Here is a 20,340-nt window from a genome sequence, read left to right on the forward strand (position 1 = left end):
CTTAATGTTTAAATTGAATCGCTCCATGGGTTCACCCTTCCCCTTTTCTGTATCAAAAACTGTTTCAGACATACAGCCCTCTGAGAAAATTGCATTTGTTCTGGCCTCTTGTCCATCCCCTCCATCCTATTCTGAAAAGTGACCGTCATAACTTTAACTGTCTTGGTCTTATGTTCGGGAATTCCCCTTTAAATCTCTTGGCCTCTCAGCCTCTCTTTCACCTCCTGAATGATGTTGCGTAAAACGCACCTCTTTGACCAAGGATTTGGTCACTTGTCTTCATGGCTTCTTCTTTGATTCAGTGTCACTTTTTGCTTGATTGCGCGTTTGTGAAGCACTGTGGGATGTCTTACAATGTGCAAGATGTTTTATAAGTGCAAGCTGCCGTGTTGTTTGTCATTTTGTTATGCACAGAACAGAGAGGAAACTGTTCTCTGTAGAGTCTCAGATGGAACTGATAGAGAAAACATTATGGTGAGACAAACAAACCCCAGAAAGGGTTATGAATGCGTCAGTGCTGTTTACTTTTTACAAGGAGGGCGCTGCTACACTACCTGACTTCAGCTTCATTCTAAAAAAACGTGTCTGAGCCTGTCGTAAATGTTTCAGAAATGATTATGGTCCTGCATTCACAATCTATGATAACCCCTCCATTTCCACAGCAGACGGCTATGAAGCTCTTATCTGCCAGGCTGAGACCATGTCCGTAACCATGGTCACTGTCCATAACCAAAAAAATATTTTTTTTCAATTGTAACAACACAAAAATAAACCAAAACTAAACATACAGCACAAACCGTTTGTGTTCGCATTTATCCTTCACATGAGCAAATAGTTCTCATCATAATTATCCGGTCTCCTCACATTTCCCATCCACACATTTTCCTTTATACAGCTGATTATTTCCATACTTGGTGCCTCGACCCATAGGTGAATTCCACAGCCTCACAACTCTGAGTAATTCTTCTGTCTTCATCTCTTATATTTAATCTATGGTCCCCTCTTTCTTTATTCTGAAACCACTGGAAAAAGGCAACTTGATCGTTATTGTCTCATTCTTTCATGGCAATTTATTATATCTGCTTTGGTTGAATGAAAATATAGCCAACTTCTCAAGCGTTCTTTGCAATTGTATTTCCATATATCATACAGCAACCTAATAAATCTGCATTCTCCCTCGCTAAAGCTTCAATATCCTTCCTGATGTTGGGTAGATGGGGGAGAGGATAGGTGGGAGAGTGGGTAGGTGGGAGAGTGGGTAGTCAGAGTGGGAGTTAGTCAGCTCCGGGGGTGCAGGTAGTTAGGTCTGGTGAAGGGAGGGATGGTGTATCCGGTTGTCGGGAGAGGGGGTTAGGTTGAGGTATAGTCATGTCTGGTTGGGCGATTCAGATGATTGTGAGAGTAGTCAGGTGGTCAGGAGGATAGCCAGATTAGAGTAGTAGACGAAGCAGGGGGAAATCATATTGGGATTAGTCATGTGGTTGGGAGGTAGTCATGTTGAGTCAGGAGGGTAGTCGTAAAGTCAGGGTAGTCAGGTTGAATGGTAGTCAGGTTAGGAAGGGAAGTCAGATCATGTTGGGATGGTAGTTTGTCAGGGAGGTATGGGGTGGTCAGGGCAGTAGAAGGGTGGTTAGTGAGGGGGAGGTAGTTACCATATCCTTTGGGCGACGAGAATAAAAAAAATTTGAGTTTCATCGCACTCAAAATGAAGTTTTGCTAAATTTACTGAAGGAAGACACGTTAGCAGCACCATGACTATATTTGGGTCTAGCAGTGAGCTTGTGGAAGAGAACGAGAACTGGACTGAATATGTGGATAAGTTAGAACACTTTTTTTTGGCAAATGGTATCACAGACAAGGCTAGAAACCATTCAATTCTCCTGAATGAGTGTGGGGCAAACACTTACAAACTAGTGAGAAATTTAGTTACACCACAGAAATCGGGGGGCATTTCATTTGGAGATTTAGTTACCCCCGTTAAATAACCACAATCCGAAGCCCTCAGTAATTATACAACGCTTCAAATACTACAGTCATTTTTGGAAGACGGAACTGTCTGTAGCTAACTTTGTTGTTCTATCCTCGCCTTCTGCCAGACACTCCCTCCCTTTCGGGAGCTGTGATGTGGCCTCTCTTACTCTTTTTACTCTCCTCCTACTTCCCTGTACCAGCATATTCACCAGTATGTTTCTCTCCTCCCCCCCCCCCCCTCTCTCCCCTCGGGAGCATCCCTCATACCCTTTACCCATTTTGTTCATCCCCCCTGTGGTAGTCACCACTGATTGTATAATAGTTGTTATTAGAGGTAATACGGTAAGGCTCCTGTACTACAGGTACGGGGGTAGATCCCTGCCTGCTGGCTCCGCCCAGTAGGTGGAGTATAAATGTGTGTGCTCACCGAGCTGCTCCCATTCTGGTAGCAGCTGCAGGAGGCCACACATCTCTGCTAAATAAAGCCTCCATTACTCTCTACTCTCGTCTCGTCGTAATTGATAATGCATCAATTTATTAAGCAGGGATCTTACAGCGATGGAACTACACATCAATCCAGATCGCCTACAGCTGCACCCTCAAGCAGCCAATGCCACGTCGGCCTTCGACCACAGGCCAGCTTGCTTCGAAAGCTACCTCAGATCAGCGACTGAACAACCCTCGGACGCACAGAAGCTCCAGATCCTGTACTCATGGGTGAGCTCTGAGATTTTTCCCCTTATCCGGAATGCGCCCACTTACCCTGAAGCTATGGAGCTTCTGAAGGGACACTATATCCGGCCAATCAACAAACTCTACGCCAGGCACCTCCTGTCCACGAGGCAGCAACTCCCTGGTGAGTCATTAGACGATTTCTGGCATGCCCTGCACATCCTGGCAAGGAACTGCGATTGCCAGGCAGTTTCGGCCGTTGAACATACAGAACTCTTAATCAGGGATGCTTTTGTTATGGGCATTGGGTTGGCGTAAATCCGCCAGCACCTATTAGAAGGGGGGTACGCTCTACCTCATGGCGACCAGGCAACTCGCGAACTCGCTAACAGTAGCCTCCCGTAATATACAGTCGTACGCCCCGACCGCACAGCGCCCGCATGGACATCGTGGGCCAGCCAACCCCGGGAGGCCCAAACGTTATTTCTGCGGGCAGACAAAGCACTCCCGGCAGTGTTGCCCGGCACGGAGTGCAATCTGCAAGACCTGCGGGAAGAAGGGATATTTCGCTGCGGTGTGCCAGGCCTGGTCAATTGCTGCTGTATCCAGGCCCAGTGTTCCTGCACCCCCCATGTGTGACCCGTGTGCGCCGCCATTTTCATCCCCGCAGATCACGTGCGGCCCGTGGGCGCCGCCATTTTCATCCCCGCAGACCACGTGCGGCCCGTGGGCGCCGCCATTTTCGTCCCCGCAGACCACGTGCGGCCCGTGGGCGCAACCATCTTCCTCCCAGCAGACCACGTGCAGCCTGTGGGTGTCGCCATCTTTAATGCCGCCCGCCATGTGCGCCCCATGGCCGCTGCCATCTTTGGCGCCATTTTGGACCCCTGCTCATCTGGCCATTCATCGCTTGCCACCGCTGCCGACCAGCCCGGGGCTGACCAACGCCAGCCGCAGCTCGCCTCCATCATGCTCGGCCAGTCCCGGCCGCACAACCTCGCAGCTGCGACGACGACGGTGAAAGTCGATGGGCACAAGATATCCTGCCTTCTTGACTCCAGGAGCACGGAAAGCTTCATCCACCCCTCTACGGTAAGGCGCTGCTCCCTCGCGGGACGTCCCGTTACCCAAAGAATCTCCCTGGCCTCCGGATCCCATTCCGTGGAAATCTGGGGGTACTGCATTGCCACGCTCACCATCCAGGGCATAGAGTTCAGTAACTTCCGGTTCTACATCCTCCCCAACCTCTGCGTGCCCTATTACTCGGCCTGGACTTCCAGAGCAACCTCTAAAGTCTAACTCTAACCCCTCACCGTATGCGGCCTCACGACCCTTAAGGTCGACCCACTTTCCCTGTTTGCAAACCTCACCCCGGATTGCAAACCCGTCGCCACCAGGAGCAGACAGTACAGTGCCCAGGACAGGGTGTTCATCAGGTTGGAGGTCCAGCAGCTGCTGTGGGAAGGTATAATTGAGGCCAGCAACAGCCCCAGGAGAGCCCAAGTGGTAGTAGTAAAGTCTGGGGAAAAACACAGGATGGTCATTGACTACAATCAGACCATCATTCGGTACACACAGATCAACGAGTACCCCCTCCCACTCATATCTGATATGGTCAATCAGATTGCACAGTACCGGGTCTTTTGCACAGTGGACCTGAAATCTGCCTCCCACCAGCTCCCCATCCGCAAGGCGGACCGCCAATACACTGCGTTGAAGCAGACGGCTGCCGTTACCACTTCCTTAGGGTTCCTTTCGGCATCATTAACGGGGTCTCGGTCTTCCAACGTCAGATGGACCGAATGGTTGTCCAGTACAGGCTGCGGGCCACCTTCCCGTACCTAGATCATGTCACTATCTGCGGCCATGACCAGCAGGACCACGACGCTAACCTTTTCAAATTTCTCCACACCGCCATACTCCTGAACCTCACGTACAATAAGGAGAAATGTGTGTTCCGCACCAATCGCTTAGCCATCCTTGGCTATGTTGTGGAAAATGGAGTTCTAGGGCCCGATCCCGACCGCATGCGCCCTCTCATGGAACTCCCCCTCCCCCACTGCCCCAAGGATCTGGATCGATGCCTGGGGTTTTTCTCCTATTCTGCCCAGTGGGTGCCTAACTATGCGGAAAATGCCCGCCCACTCATCCCCTCCACAGTTCTCCCCCTGATGGCTGAGGCCCGCCAGGCCTTCAACCGTATCAAGGCCAACATCGCCAAAGCCATGATGGACGCGGTCGACGAGACCCTCCCCTTTCAGGTGGAGAGCGAAGCTTCGGACGTCGCTCTGGCTGCTACCCTCAACCAGGCAGGCAGGCCCGTGACATTTTTTTCCCACACCCTCCATGCCTCCGAAATTTGGCACTCCTCTGTCGAAAAGGAGGCTCAAGCTATCGTGGAAGCTGTGCGGCATTGGAGGCATTACCTGGCCGGCAGGAGATTCACTCTCCTCACTGACCAACGATCGGTTGCCTTCATGTTTAATAATACACACCGGGGCAAGATCAAAAATGATAAAATCTTAAGGTGGAGGATCGAGCTCTCCACCTACAATTACAAGATTGTGTATCGCCCCGGGAAACTCAACGAGCCTCCCAATGGCCTATCCCGAGGCCAGGGCACAAGTGGACCGACTCCGGGCCCTACACGATGGTCTCTGTCACCCAGGGGCCACCCAGTTCCTTTACTTTCCATTGCGGAGATCAGGGCTGTTACCAGAGACTGCCAGGTCTGCGAGGAGTGCAAACTGCACTTCTACCGGCCAGACCGAGCGCACCTGGTGAAGGCCTCCCGCCCCTTTGAACGCCTCAGCATGGACTTCAAAGGGCCCCTCTCCACCGACCGAAACACTTACTTCCTGAACGTGGTTGATGAATACTCCTGATTCCCCTTCGCCATCCCATGCCATGATATGATGTCTGCCATGGTCATTAAAGCACTCAACAGCATCTTCGCCCTGTTCGCTTTCCCCGCTTACATCCACTGCGACCGGGGATCCTCCTTTATGAGTGATGAGCTGCGTCAGTTCCTGCTCAGCAAAGGCATTGCCTCGAGCAGGATGACCAGCTACAACCCCCGGGGAAATGGGCAGGTGGAGAGGGAGAACGGGATGGTATGGAAGGCCGTCTTGCTGGCCCTGCGGTCTAAAAATATCCCGATCTCCCGCTGGCAGGAGGTCCTCCCCGACGCGCTCCACTCCATTCGATCGCTACTCTGCACTGCGACTAATGAAACCCCCCCCCCCCCCCCCCCCCATGAACGTCTACTTGCCTTCCCTAGGAAGTCCACCTCCGGGGTTTTACTCCCAACTTGGCTGGCAGCTCCAGGCCCCGTCCTCCTCCGCAAACATGTGCGGATCCACAAGGCGGACCCGTTGGTCGAAAGGGTACAGCTGCTACATGCGAACCCGCAGTACGCCTACGTGGCGCAACCCCGATGGCCACCAGGACACAATCTCCCTCAGGGACCTGGCACCAGCTGGATCCCCACCCACGGCCCACCACCACTCGGCACCCCCCCCTCCGATTGCCCTGGCGCCACTCCCCCTTCCCCCCAGCGCACCTCACTGCAGCCCCCGCCCCTGGACGATCCGTCCTCCCACTGGTTCCACCTGGGGATGAAGATGAGGACAACACGCTTCTGGAGTCACAGGTTACCAAGCCGGTCCCTGCATCACCACCGGGACTACGGCACTCACAGCGGAGGATCAAGGCACCCGACCGGCTAAACCTGTGAATTTTCAAAAGACTGTAAACTTTAAATTCTCACATACTTGTAAATAGTTTTTTCCACCACCCCCGCTGGACTCTTTTTTAACAGGGGGTGAATGTGGTAGTCACCACTGATTGTATGCTAGTTGTTATTAGAGGTAATACGATAAGGCTCCTATACTACAGGTACGGGCGTAGATCCCAGCCTGCTGGCTCCGCCCAGTAGGTGGAGTATAAATGTGTGTGCTCACCGAGCTGCAGCCATTTCGGCAGCAGCTGCAGGAGGCCACACATCTCTGCGTAATAAAGCCTCGATTACTCTCTACTCTCGTCTCGTCGTAATTGATAGTGCATCACCCCCCTTCTTGGCTCAGTGACTCAGCTTTTGCCTCTGCGTTTTGATGTGCCCGTTTTTGATGATTGCACTGGAGACCCAGTTCAGGGGCTGTTTAAAAATTTTTTAACTTTTCTTTTAAACAGATGGAGGTTTCCTCTTTTAAAAATGTTGGAACTTGGCTGTCTGCAAGGACTGCTAACTCGACTCAGATCGGGAGCTCAGCAATTGCGGCCTCTTCATTTCCCTTCCCTTTTATGATGATGCACGATCAATTACACAAAGATGAGAGTTGGACGCAATCGAGGCTTTATTACACTGAGATGTGTGGCCTCCTACAGCAGCTGGTGAAATGGCTGCTGTATGGGGAGCACACATATTTATACTCTGCCTACTGGGTGGAGCCAGCAGGCAGGGAACTACCCCCATACCTGTAGCACAGGGCCTTACCATAAAGCACCTACATCGACATCTATATACAATATATACAGCAGTGCTGACTACCACATATACCCCCTGAGTCCGCAGGGGTGGTGGAGAACTATATACAGAAAGATGTGTTTTAAAAGTGCAGATAACATTACAAATTCAGGCGGTCCGGATTCTTGATCTGTCGTTGAGAGCGCCGCAGTGCTGGCGGTGACTCCAGCGTCTGTTTGGTCTTCGGTGACTCCAGGAGCGTGTCGAAATCCTCTACATCCCCGGGTTTGAGCAGGTGGAGGACGGATTGTCCTGGAGCGGGGGCTGCGGTGGGGTGCGCCGGGGGAGGGGAGGGTGGCGCCAGGTCGGGGGGGGGGTGTGTGTGGAACCAGCTGGTGCCAGGTCCCTGAGGGAGACTGTGTCTTGGCAGCCGTCGGGGTACGCTACGTAGGCGTACTGCAGGTTGGTGTGAAGTAGCTGTACCCTCTCAACCAACGGGTCGGCCTTGTGGAGTCGAACGTGTCTATGAAGGAGAAATGGTCCTGGAGCTGCCAGCCACGGGGGTAGCGATACCCCGGAGGTGGACTTCCTAGGGAAGGCAAAGAGACATTCATGGGGGGGATTCATTAGTCGCGGTGTACAGGAGCGACTGAATGGAGTGAAGTGCATCTGAAAGGACCTCCTGCCAGCGGGAGGCTGGGAGATTTCTAGACTGGAGGGCCAGCTGGACGGCTCTCCAGACCATCCCGTTCTCCCTCTCTACCTACCCATTTCCACTGGGGTTGTAGCTGGTCGTCCTGCTCGAGGCAATGCCCCTGTTGAGCAGGTACTGGCACAGCTCATCGCTCATGAATGAGGATCCCCGGTCGCTGTGGAGGTAGGCGTGGAAACTGAACAGAGCGAAGATGGTGTTGAGGGCTTTGATGACGGTAGCAGACGTCATATCGGGGCATGGGACGGCAAAGGGGAATCGGGAATATTCATCGGCCACACTGAGAAAGTAAGTGTTGCGGTCGGTGGAGGGGAGGGGCCCTTTGAAGTCCACGCTAAGTCGTTCAAAGGGGTGGGAGGCCTTCACCAGGCGCTCACGGTCTGGCCGGCAGAAGTGCGGTTTACACTCCGCGCAGACCTGACAGTCTGGTGACGGCCCTGACTTCCTCGATGGAGTAGGACAGGTTGCGGGCCTTGATGAAATGGTAAAAAGGAGTGACTCCTGGGTTACAGATGTTGTCGTGCAGGGCCCAGAGTCGGTCTACTTGTGTGATGGCACATGTACCTCGGGATAGCGCATCAGGGGGATCGCTGAGGTTACCGGGGCGATACAAAATCTCGTAGTTTTGCAGGTGGAGAGCTCGATCCTCCACCTTAAGATTTTATCATTTTTGATCTTGCCCCACTGTGTATTATTAAACATGAAGGCAACCGATCATTGGTCAGTGAGGAGAGTTAATCTCCTGCCTGCCAGGTAATGCCTCCAATGCCGCACAGCTTCCACGATGGCTTGGGCCTCCTTTTCGACAGAGGAGTGCCGAATTTCGAAGGCATGTCGGGTGCGGGAAGAGAATGCCAGTGGCCTGCCTGCCTGGTTGGGTGTGGCAGCTAGAGCAACTTCTGATGCATCGCTCTCGACTTGGAATGGTAACGTCTCGTCGACCGCATGCATCGCGGCCTTGGCGATGTCGGCCTTGATGCGGTTGAAGGCCTTGTGAGCCTCGGCCATCAGGGGAAAAACAGTGAATTGAATGAGTGGGCGGAGCTTGTCCGCGTAGTTGGGACCCACTGGGCGTAATAAGAAAAGAACGCCAGGCATCGTTTGAGGGTCTTGGAGCAGTAGGGAAGGGGGAGTTCCGTGAGGGGGGAGCATGCGGTCGGGATCGGGTCCCAGAACTCCGTTCTGGACCACATAGCCGAGGATGGCTAAGCGGTTCGTGCTGAACACGCACTTCTCCTTGTTGTAGGTCAGGTTGAGGAGAGTGGCGGTGTGGAGAAATTTGGCAAGATTGGCGTCATGGTCCTGCTGATCGTGGCCGCAGATGGTAACATTGTCCAGGTACGGGAAAGTAGCCCACAGTCCGTACCGGTCAACCATTCGGTCCATCTCCTGTTGGAAGACCAAGTTGGTGACGCCAAAGGGAACCCTAAGAAAGTGGTAGAGGTGGCCATCTGCCTCGAAGGCAGTGTATGGGCGGTCCGCCTTGCGAATGGGGAGCTGGTGGTAGGCAGATTTCAGGTCCACTGTCGAGAAGACCCGGTACTGTACAATCTGATTGACCATATCAGATATGCGTGGGAGGGGGTATGCGTCGAGCTGCGTGTACCGGTTGATGGTCTGGCTGTAGTCAATGACCATCCTGTGCTTCTCCCCAGTTTTCACGACTACCACTTGGGCTCTCCAGGGGTTGTTGCTGGCCTCGAAGATGGCTTCCCGAAGCAGTCGCTGGACTTCGGACCTGATGAAGGTCCTGTCCTGGGCGCTGTACCGCCTGCTCCTGGTGGTGAAGGGTATGCAATCCGGGGTTAGGTTTGCAAATGGGGAATGTGAGTCGACCTTTAGGGTCGCGAGGCCGCACACAGTAAGGGGTGGTAGGGGCCGGCCGAATTTCAGTGTTAGGCTCTGGAGGTTGCACTGGAAGTCCAGGCCGAGTAGCAGGGCCGCGCAGAGGTTGGGAAGGACGTAGAGGCGGAAGCCGCTGAACTCTATGCCTTGGATAGTGAGAGTGGCGATGCAATACCCCCGGATCGCCACGGAGTGGGACCCGGAGGCCAGGGAGATTCTCTGGTAAGCGTGGTGTACCGCGAGGGAGCAGCGCCTTACCGTATCAGGGTGAATGAAGCTCTTGGTGCTCCCGGAGTCAAGAAGGCACGATGTCTTGTGCCCATCGACCTTCACTTTGGTTGAAGCAGTTGCAAGGCTGTGTGGACGAGACTGGTCAATTGTGACCGAGGCGAGACGCGGCTGGTCATTGGCAGTTACAGGTGACGAGAGGCCGGGTGAGGTGCCCGGGGGGACATGGGTCCTGGGTCGGGTTAAATGGTGGCGCCCACTGGCCGCACGTGTCGTGGGGAGAACAAGATGGTGGTGCCCGTTGGTCTTGGGAGGGAAACAAGATGGCGGCGCCCATGGGCCGCATGTGGTCCGAGGAGGGGAAGATGGCGGCGCCCACGGGCCGCACGTGGTCTGAGGAGGGGAAGATGGTGGCACCCACTGGCCGCACGTGGGAGGTGCCAGAACAATAGCGGCGACTGAGCCGATCTAGCACATCGCAGCGAGGTGTCCCTTCTTGCCACAAGGCTTGCAGAGGGCGCTCTGAGCTGGGCAGTGCTGTCGGGGGTGTTGGGACTGCCCACAGAAATAACATTTAGGTCCCCCGGGATTGGATGGCTGCCGCGCGGCACAGGCGCGGGGTTGGCTGAGGGCGGTCGCGGATGGGGTCCACGATGGGGCGGCCGTCTACGGAGTCCACGATGCACAGGGAGGGGGGTGGGTCACACGGTCGGGGGTGAAGGCTTGGATGTTGCGTGAAGTGACCGTAAGTGTGAGCGCTAAATTTTTGGTTTCCGCGAGGTCGAGCGTGGCCCCTTCTAAGAGGCGCTGGCAGATGTAATTGGACCCTATGCCCATGACAAATGCGTCTCTCATGAGCAGATTCGAGTGTTCCGTGGCCGAAACGGCCTGACAGTCACAGTCTCTAACCAGGGGAACCAGGGCACATCAGAAATCTTCCACTGACTCACCAGGAAGTTGACGACGCGTGGAGAGGAGGTGCCTGGCATAGAGTGTGTTAGGCCGCTGAGCGTAGTTTTCCTTCAGTAGCGTCATGGCTTCTGCGTTGGTTGGCCCGTCCGGGATAAGTGGAAAGACGTTGGAGCTCTGCCGCCTGTAAAGGATCTGAATCTTCTGTGCTTCTGAGATTGGGTCTGGTGCAGACCCGATGTACGCTTAGAAACAGGCTAGCCAATGTTCAAAGTCCTTTTTGGCGTTGTCTGTTTGCGGATGCAGCTGCAGGCGATCCGGCCTGATGCGGAGGTCCATCTTCTGAAAACCTAGTGTAATAAATTGATGCACGATCAATTGTACAAAGACGAGAGTTGGATGCAATCGAGGCAGGGAACTACCCCCGTATCTGTAGTACAGGGACTTACCATAAAGCACCTACATCAACATCCTCTATATACAATATATAAATCAGTGGTGACTACTATATAGGACAGGTCCTGCAGCTCATTGGGGCAATTTTTCCCACTTCACCCAAAACACTCTTGTTATATCTTTGAGTTTGTTGTAAAGGGAAAAGGTATGGAGGTGCCCACACTCTGGATTCTTACCAACGCAATGACAGATTTTATTAGGGATGTTGTTCACACAATCTAAGATGGAGAACTGAAGCTCCAACAAACACTCACTGCTGACGTCACTGCAAATCTCCAGCAGGGATGTATTCTCTGATACATAGCAACTGCTCTGTGTTCTCTTTGCCTTCTGTCTTCAAAAATAAACTCCACAGCAACTGCCCTTGCTTTCTTAAATTCCATTTTTCTTTAAACACAAAATCACAGCTCTTGCTTCTGGGGGTTATTTTCTCTTCATATTTTCCTTTATATGTTTCTAAACTTCTGATTGCACCAACCAATTGAGGTTTACCCCGTGTCTGTCCCTCAGGGCCCAGCAACATCTCGACATCTCACTGGGTCCACTCGCCCAAAGACAGACATTCGGTTGAGCATCTTTTTCCTTCAGATTTGATTAAAACACGATACTCACACGTGTCGTGCCACACGCAGTGTTCTCATAATCTATTTTATCCTCATCGCCCTAAGCTCACAGACTTAGTCAGGGACGTAAGCATTTATCAACAAGGGGAAACTGTACAGAGGCCAGCAGCCCACCAATTGCTCACAGTCCCTATATGTCTTCTCGATGCCTTCTGCCTAAGAGGGGGCTCCATCTCCTGGGGTAACTACCCAATTGGTCCCCCATGCCATATGACCTTCTTCTGCTGCGTTGCCCTTAAAGGGGCAATCACCACAAATCACCACAGGGGCATCCACTAGGAAAAGTTAAAAAAAGCAGAGTATTTTTTCAAATGGAGAGAGACTGGGAAATGTTTACCTCCATGACACACACATGAATGATTATATGAATGGATGTCCTTGCCATGCATCAGGAACAGTTTGTTCAGATGTAGCAAGCCATTGGGAAATAAAATAATAGGGTAACTTTTCTTACAAAATAATGGCAGATGTTGGAAATATGAAATAAAAATAGAAATTGTTGCCAATACTCAGCAGGTCAGACGGCACCCGATGAAATTTCTGATGAAAGGTCACAAACCTGTAATGTTAAATGTGTTTTTCTGTCTCCACAGAAGGTAATGTTAAATGGAAAAAAAATACTAGCTGTGGGTATGATGTCAGGGGCTTTGAGTTCTTGAATTAACATTGTTCAAGCTGTTCAGAAATGATAAGGAAGATGTACTTCATGAAATGTCAAATTTTCTATGTATAGAAAGTTGTTATGGTAAAGATAGAAGCACAAGGGATGGAATTTTCCAAAAATTGCCCAGAGTGCTGGATCAGGAGTGAAAAGCAGTGTGAAACTCGCTGCTTTCAAAGCTGCCTTTTCTTGCCTGATCAGCCAGCACTCTGCAACTTAAAAATATTGGCGAGGATCACACAGTCAGCTGGGGGTGGGAGGGAGGGGGTGATAGCTTGGCATAAATCATAGAATTTACAGTGGAGAAGGAGGCCTTTCGGCCCATCGAGTCTGCACTGGCCTTGGAAAGAGCTCCATACCCAAGCCCACACCCCCATCCCATCGTCATAACCCAGCGACCCCAGCCTTTTTTGGACACTAAGGGCAATTTAGTATGGCCAATCCCACGAAGCTGAACATTTTTGGACTGTGGGAGGAAACCGGAGTGCCCGGAGGAAACCTAGGCAGACACGGGGAGAACGTGCAGACTCCTCACAGACAGTGACCCAAGCTGGGAATCGAACCTGGGACCCTGGAGCTGTGAAGCAATTGTGCTAACCACTGCTACCCGTGCTGTGCCAGCAAAACTGGGATTCAGAGATCAGGGCACCATTGTTGAAAGGCCACAGAATAGCAGGATGCCCAGGAGACAAAAGGAACATCGGCAACCTTCCATCACAGAAGGTCAACATTCCCCCCCCCCCCAACAACACACAGGCATCAGGGTGACCCCACCTCCATGACTCCCCATCCTCGCTGGAGTCGGGCCACCCCCCCCATTCTAAGTCTCTGCACCCCTCACCACAATGCAGGCCCAACCGCCCCCTTCACCACCGCAACCCCCCCCCCCCCCCCCCCCCCCCCCCGCATAATGGGAACCCCATGAGGCAATGCGCTAGCCCTGTCACTGGCACTGGCAGATTGGCACTGTCAGGTGGCAGTGCCAATGCTCTGCCTGGCCATGCCCCTCACAACCTGGGTCCCAAAATCACGTCCAAGCCCTGGCATGGTCATCATGACTGGTTTCTTCTTTGGACGTCACACCAACAGGGTGAGGGGGAAAACATACAGGGAACCTGGAAGTTTAGGCGTTATGCCATTTAGGCATAATCAAACCTATTTAAATTGTTGATGATCAGGTTCACACCCTCTCAGGGCATGAAGCTGGTGGAGGGGCGGTGAAGATCTCATTCTGAAATCTCCCCAGCACAAATCCCATTACGGCCCTAACACCAGAGTTAGCGACCATAACAAGATTTGCATCTGAGGAGAATGGGGCAGGAAAATCTCCACCAGGTGAATCTGATGCTTTTAAAGAGATCTTGGAAAGTTAAAAACACAAACGAAGCAATGACAGACAAATATTAATGTAACTAACTCTTGCATCCATGAAAATACCATTATGATATAACAACATAATTAGTAATGATTATTTTTTAAATGTCTTTCTTCTTTGCCTTTTCCACTCATGTATATCTTCTTGCATATCAAAAGAATATTCCCACAAGAGACAGATTCAAGAAGTATGAAGTTATGTCATGGCGAATGTTAATCTTCATCCCATTCTTCTGAGGATTTGGTAAGAAATCCAGAACAATAAAAGGAATGCAAAGGTAAAGAAAGAGTGGGGGATAAATTTGATAGCCCCTGAAAACCAGAGCCAGGAATATGTGACGGGATGAGCCAGCACCATTGGTTCCAACCCAGGAAGCAAATGAACTTCTTGTGCCTGCTGTTGAGTGGTTACATGCCTTGAGGGCCCAAATTCAATCAAGGCTACACCACTGTACTACTTAAAGCCAACCTGTACCTCTTAAAAGTGCCTTATAGCTGCAGCAGATTCCAGAAGTCATTATACATTTTATACTGACCTGGGATAGACAGAGAAATGGCACAGCCGCTTTCCTGATTTATAAGCTGTAGATGGTGCAAGCAGACCCCTCCTACTTTCTCACCTGCCACTCACCACAATCCTAACCGTGTGTCTTTATCCTTTCAAATAGCAAGGCGATGGAGTAGTGGATGAGCAGCAAGAGGGAGAGCAGAAGGAGAGCAGTATCGAAGAAATGTTTAATCAATCTCACACTCGCAGCCACAAACTCAAATATTCAGTGAGTAAGAAGAAAAAAATGGAAAGACTTGTATTTATATAGTGCCTTTCATAACTTCAGCATGTCCAACAGCATTTTACTGTTAATGAAGTACCTTTGAAGTGTAATGACTGTTGAAATGTAGGAATGATGACAGCAAACTCCAATGTGATAAAGATCAGGTCATCATTTTTTGTGGTATTGATTGGGGGATAAAAGTAGGTGAGGACACTGGAGTAACTCGCTTATCCTTTTGAAAATAGTGCTACAGGACCTTTTACAGACACTTAAGAGGGCAGATAATTAAGAGAGCAAGCCTCAATTTAATGTCTCACCTGAAAGCTGGCACCCCTCAAACAGTGCAGTACTCCCTCACCACTGAAATAAAATGTGCACCAAAATGTTTGTGTTCAGGGCCCTGGTGTTCATTAACCCACAACCCCCATCTACATCAATGGCTCCGAAGTGGAGATTGTCGATAGTGTGGTTGTATGACTAGGGGTATTACGGTACCTGGGAGTATGAGCTGCCATTGATGCATTGGCCCAAGTATTGTGTTCTCCGTATTCCTATTGGCTAAGAGGAAGGTAGTCCATCTACGAGGCGGGGTATAAGAACCCGTGTCTCCCAGCAGCCAGACCATTTCTGTACGTCTGCTGCCGGGCTCACTTCTTGCTGATTATAGCCTTTTGTTTCGGACGTCACCTACGTTTTATGTCCATTGATTGTGCATCAATTTAATCAGCAAGATTTTAAAGAATGGAGCTCCGCATCAAGCCGGAGTGTCTTCGACTCAGCCCCCACGCAGCGAATGCAACAGCCGCATTTAAGCACCGGCTGGCTTGCTTCAACAGCTACCTTAGTACGGCGGAAAACGTCCCAACGAGGGAGCAGAAACCGCACATCCTCCACTCGTGCGTTGGCACCGCCATATACACACTCATAGAGGACACGACAGACTGCGACGCGGTCATGGACCTGCTCAAAGGACACTTCATACGGCCGGTAAATCACATCTACGCTTGGCACTTACTAGCCACAAGGCAGCAAGTACCTGGTGAGTCACTGGACGATTTTTACCGTTCCCTCCTCATGCTGGAGAAGAACTGCGGCTGCCCACAGGTGTCTGTTGCTGAGCATACCGACCTCCTGATCCGAGACGCCTTTGTCGCAGGTATGCAGTCCTCGCAGATCTGCCAAAGACTGTTGGAGAGAGCAACTTTAAGCCTCACGGAGGCACGGGCTCTCGCCTCCTCCCTAGACGCCGCGAACCGGAACGCTCGCTCGTACGCCCCCGACCGCGCGGCGGCCTCCTGGGCAGCGTGGAACTCGGCCTCTCTCTCCCCCACGGACTCGGACCCCCTCCAGGCCTGCGCCACAGGGTGCCCCGAAAAACCCACGGGGCCCTGTTGCTATTTCTGCGGCCAAGCAAAGCACCCCGTCAGTGCTGCCCGGCCCGTTCCGCAACCTGCAAGGGCTGCGGGAAGAAGGGCCACTTTGTGGCCGTCTGCCAGGCAAAGGTGGTCGCTGAGGTCCCAAGCAACGACCGCGGGACTCCCCCCCGCTCCCTTCAAGGGGCCCGTGCAGTCCGCGGACCTTGCTGCCCCCATCCCCCAACGCCACGTGCGATCCCAGGGCGCCGCCATTTTACGTCCCCGACGCCATGTGCGACCCCTGGGCGCAGCCATTTTGGACCCCCGACTCCACGTGTGGGGAACGGGCGCCGCCATTTTGTCCACCCCCCACCATGTGCTGCCGACGGGCGCCGCCATCTTGGATCAGCTCCGAGGACCCCGCAGGTGACTGCTCCCTGCCTGATGAAGACACCGGCTACCTGCCACGACTCGATTCAGTCACGCTGGATCAGTCTCGGCCCCGTACCCTCTCCACAGCAACCACAAAGATTTTGCTCAACGGTCACAAGACGAACTGCCTGCTGGACTCCGGGAGCACAGAGAGTTTCGTCCACCCCGCCACGGTAAGACACTGCGCTCTCCCTGTCTACCCGGTTAAGCAAAAATATCGCCCTGGCCTCCGGCTCTCACTCAGTACAGATCACGGGGTGCTGCATAGCGGACCTCACGGTCCAGGGGAGGGAGTTTAAAAACTACAAGCTATCGTCCTTCCTCACCTCTGCGCGGCAGCACTCCTGGGGTTAGACTTCCAATGTAACCTCCTTGGCCCATCGCCTTCATCCTGGGAACTCATCCAGTGAACCGTTGCATTAAGGCCTTCCGTATTTCCTCCTGAAGTACGGAGAGCAAAACTTTGCTCAGTTCTACAAGTAGTTTCTCATCAAGCCTTGTGCAATTTTAGCAAGGCGGCTTTACTATTACACTCCAATTCCCTCGCAGTGGCTAACCAATGACTAACCAGACATGTTTGCGCACGCGCACAAGTGTGTGCCTGCCACAAAACGTTCTGGACCTCTGAGCTCAGTCTTAGTGCCCCTCAAAATGGTGGCAATACATCAGAAGTTTGCAATGAGTATTGTCAATTAGCAAGGCTAAACGGACAATAAACGAAATATTTTGTAAAACTTGGTAAAAATTTTGTACTAGCACAAAGAATTGTGAACAAAGTCAGGAAGGCTTATTTTACAAATGCTGAGTTGGCATAGAACTGTACTGCAGAGAGCAATGTAATCTATATTGCTTTTATGTTTAAAGAAAATCTCACACATATTAAGAATGCATGAAATGGAACTGACAGTGGAACTAACCAGCAGAACACTCATATAATATGGATCTCACATGAGGTGCAAGAAAATCTTTCCTTTATATATCTAAGAATCTGATCCGTGAAGCAGGACTGTTTCCACAAATATATTATGCACCATGGCTGCCAAATTCAGCTGTTTTTTTGGAACTGTGTGAGTATCATTTTGCCTCCAGAATTTTCTCACGGCATGCACACATTTCTGGCACTAGCTGTTTAGACATTATGGGTGGGATTTACTAGCCTCGAGGCACCTGAATTGGTGCCGTGATTCACAATGGGAGACCTCTCGTGAGATTCAACCAAAACTCGCATGATGTCATGACCTGATCAGCATCTTTTAAGTATGTCTGCACCTTATTCTCCAAGGCCCAGAAACTAACAGACTCCCCAGTGAGGCCTCCACCAAGCTCTGTTGTACTCGCCCACACATACATGGAACAGGCATTATAGCACCTGGGGCAGTCTCCCAGGCCATTGGGGACCCCAGGTGATTGGGTTCTGGGCAGAGTGGTACTCTGGGAGAGACCTTAGCATTGCCAGTCTGGCACCTTGTAGCCTTCAATGCCATCCTAGCACTGCAATGGTGTACATGTGGCACTGCCAGGTTTACATGCTCACAGTGCCAGGTTGCCCACACCAAGGGTCGGGCCCGGAGTGTCTTTCCCTTAGAGGTGGGGTGAGTGGGGCTCGAGGATACCGGAAGAGGTAAGTTGGGTGTAGTGTGGGGATTCAGAGGTCACTGAGAGGATGCTGAGGTGGGTCGAAAGATTGGAGCTACCTTCAAAAATGGTGCCACAATCCGTGAGTACTCTTCCTACACTGGCGAGTTGGGAGGGAAGTAGAGTGCAAACAGGGAGCATTCACCAGACATGTGCAGAGTGCACAGTTCATAACATAGCTGATTTCATGCCAGGGCTGTTTAGTGGAGGCTTAACCCTTCCTCATCTCACATGGCTGACAATATTCAGCAACAGGAAAGACGCGGTCTCATCTATTTAAAGGAATCATCAACTACTTTCAGTTTAGTTGCTGATTGATTTTGGTTTGCCGTTGCTGAGATTATGGAAGCTTTTGGTGTTTACATCCATGAAGGAAGTAGTGGCAGGATATTTGGAAAATCATAATACAATCAAGCAGTCAACATGGTTTTATGAAAGGGAAGACATGAGTTCAACAAATCTATTAGAGCAAGTTAACAAGTATGGTGGATGAAGGACACAAGTCAATATATATGGATTTCCAGAAGGCATTTGCTAACTGCCACACAAGATAAGAGTTTATGGTGTTGGGGATAACATATTAGCCTGGGCAGAGGATTGCTAACAAACAGGAAACAGAAGGTTGGGAGAAGTAGGTCATTTTTAGGGTGGAAAGCTGGAACCAATGAAGTGCAACAGGAATCAGAGCTGGGGGCTGAACTATTTACAATCTATATTAATGAATTGGATTAAGAGACAAAGTGTATTGTAGTCAAATGTTCTGGCATTACAAAGATAGGTAGGAAAGTAAATTATGAGGAGGCTACAAAAGCTGGAAGTTTCTTTTCGGAGGTGGGAAGCAGAATCAGAATTAATCCCAACATCATGATCTCTCCTCTTTCCCAACTGTCCAGCAGGTTGAATGTTCATGTCTTGGCCGGCGGGATGCCCTGGACATGGGCATGCCACTTCTGTGAAGTTGGAGGCCACTGATGCCGAAGCTGGCAACTTTTAAGGCCAACTTGCATTTCCAGAAACCTAATTCTTCATCACCATCAGTAAATCGTTCAAATAATGTTAAAACTGCAGATCTGGCCTGCTCAGCCTCATCCCCTTAAATCACTGACCACTTCATCCCTCCTCATACCCCTTCAACAACTTCACCCTCCTTTACGCTCCTCAGCATTCTGATTACTTCACCCCCAATGCCCCACCTTATCCCCAATCCATTCACCTCGTACCCATTTTATAACTAGTAAGCACAAGCCCTGTAATAATATTTGAAGTCATTCTAAAGCTCCTAAGTCTGTTATAATAAATAAACATCACTTGAACAGGCGCATTAAAACCGTTACCCTCTTCAGAATCTTATATCTCTGTCAAGAAAGTAAACGTCACTTGAATAAACATTTAAAAGCATTAGCCTCTTCAGATGCTATCAAGGCCATCAAATTCAAATTCCCCAGGTTACCTGAATAAAGTAACGCTGCACTTTGGAATCCATTACTGCTTTTAAAGCCAGCAAAAAGCTCATACATTTGTCAAAGCTTTCAAACAGCCAAACAGATGGCTGAGATGATCAGCAAAGAAAGAACAATAGCTCATATATCTGTCAAGGCTTGCAGATAACCAAGTAAACTACCTTAATGACCTAAATGAACTTAAAAAGAAGAAAAGGCAATGGGAAAGGTTTAAACAATTAATTCTGGATATCACACTGGACTAGTTTTCCAGTGTATTGTACAATACAGAATAGTACTTTATCCAGTGGATTATCTATTTTAATGTATCTGAAGACTTTTCCGCTTTTAAAATGCTTGTCTTTCACTTCATAGATTGCCATTCACCAAGAATAACAACCTGTCAATCATATTATTTAATGGTCACTTATCTTTCCTAACCAAGCACTGTCATCACTTACTTCAGTAAATACAAATACAACGCAGGTCATAGCATTTTATGATAAAAAGTAAAGAAGGAAACAGTATTTTTACTCACCTTTTATATCTTTCCACCTCCAATCTACAGTTCACATCTCCAGTTTGTAGGTGTGATTTAGGTGAGCATCCAAAACCCAAATCACCTCCATGGAAATTCCTGAAGTTCTGAAATGCCCACTTCCACAATGAGGCTGGCAACTTCTATCGGGTTATTGACCTTCCTCTTTCCCACACTGAAATTGGCTAGAGATGGAAACAGAAATTGGCTAGAGATACCTTCCGCATTCAAATCTTGATGACCATTATTTTT

The sequence above is a fragment of the Scyliorhinus canicula genome, chromosome 14 (genome assembly GCF_902713615.1).
Source record: "Scyliorhinus canicula chromosome 14, sScyCan1.1, whole genome shotgun sequence".
Classification (NCBI taxonomy): Eukaryota; Metazoa; Chordata; class Chondrichthyes; order Carcharhiniformes; family Scyliorhinidae; genus Scyliorhinus; species Scyliorhinus canicula.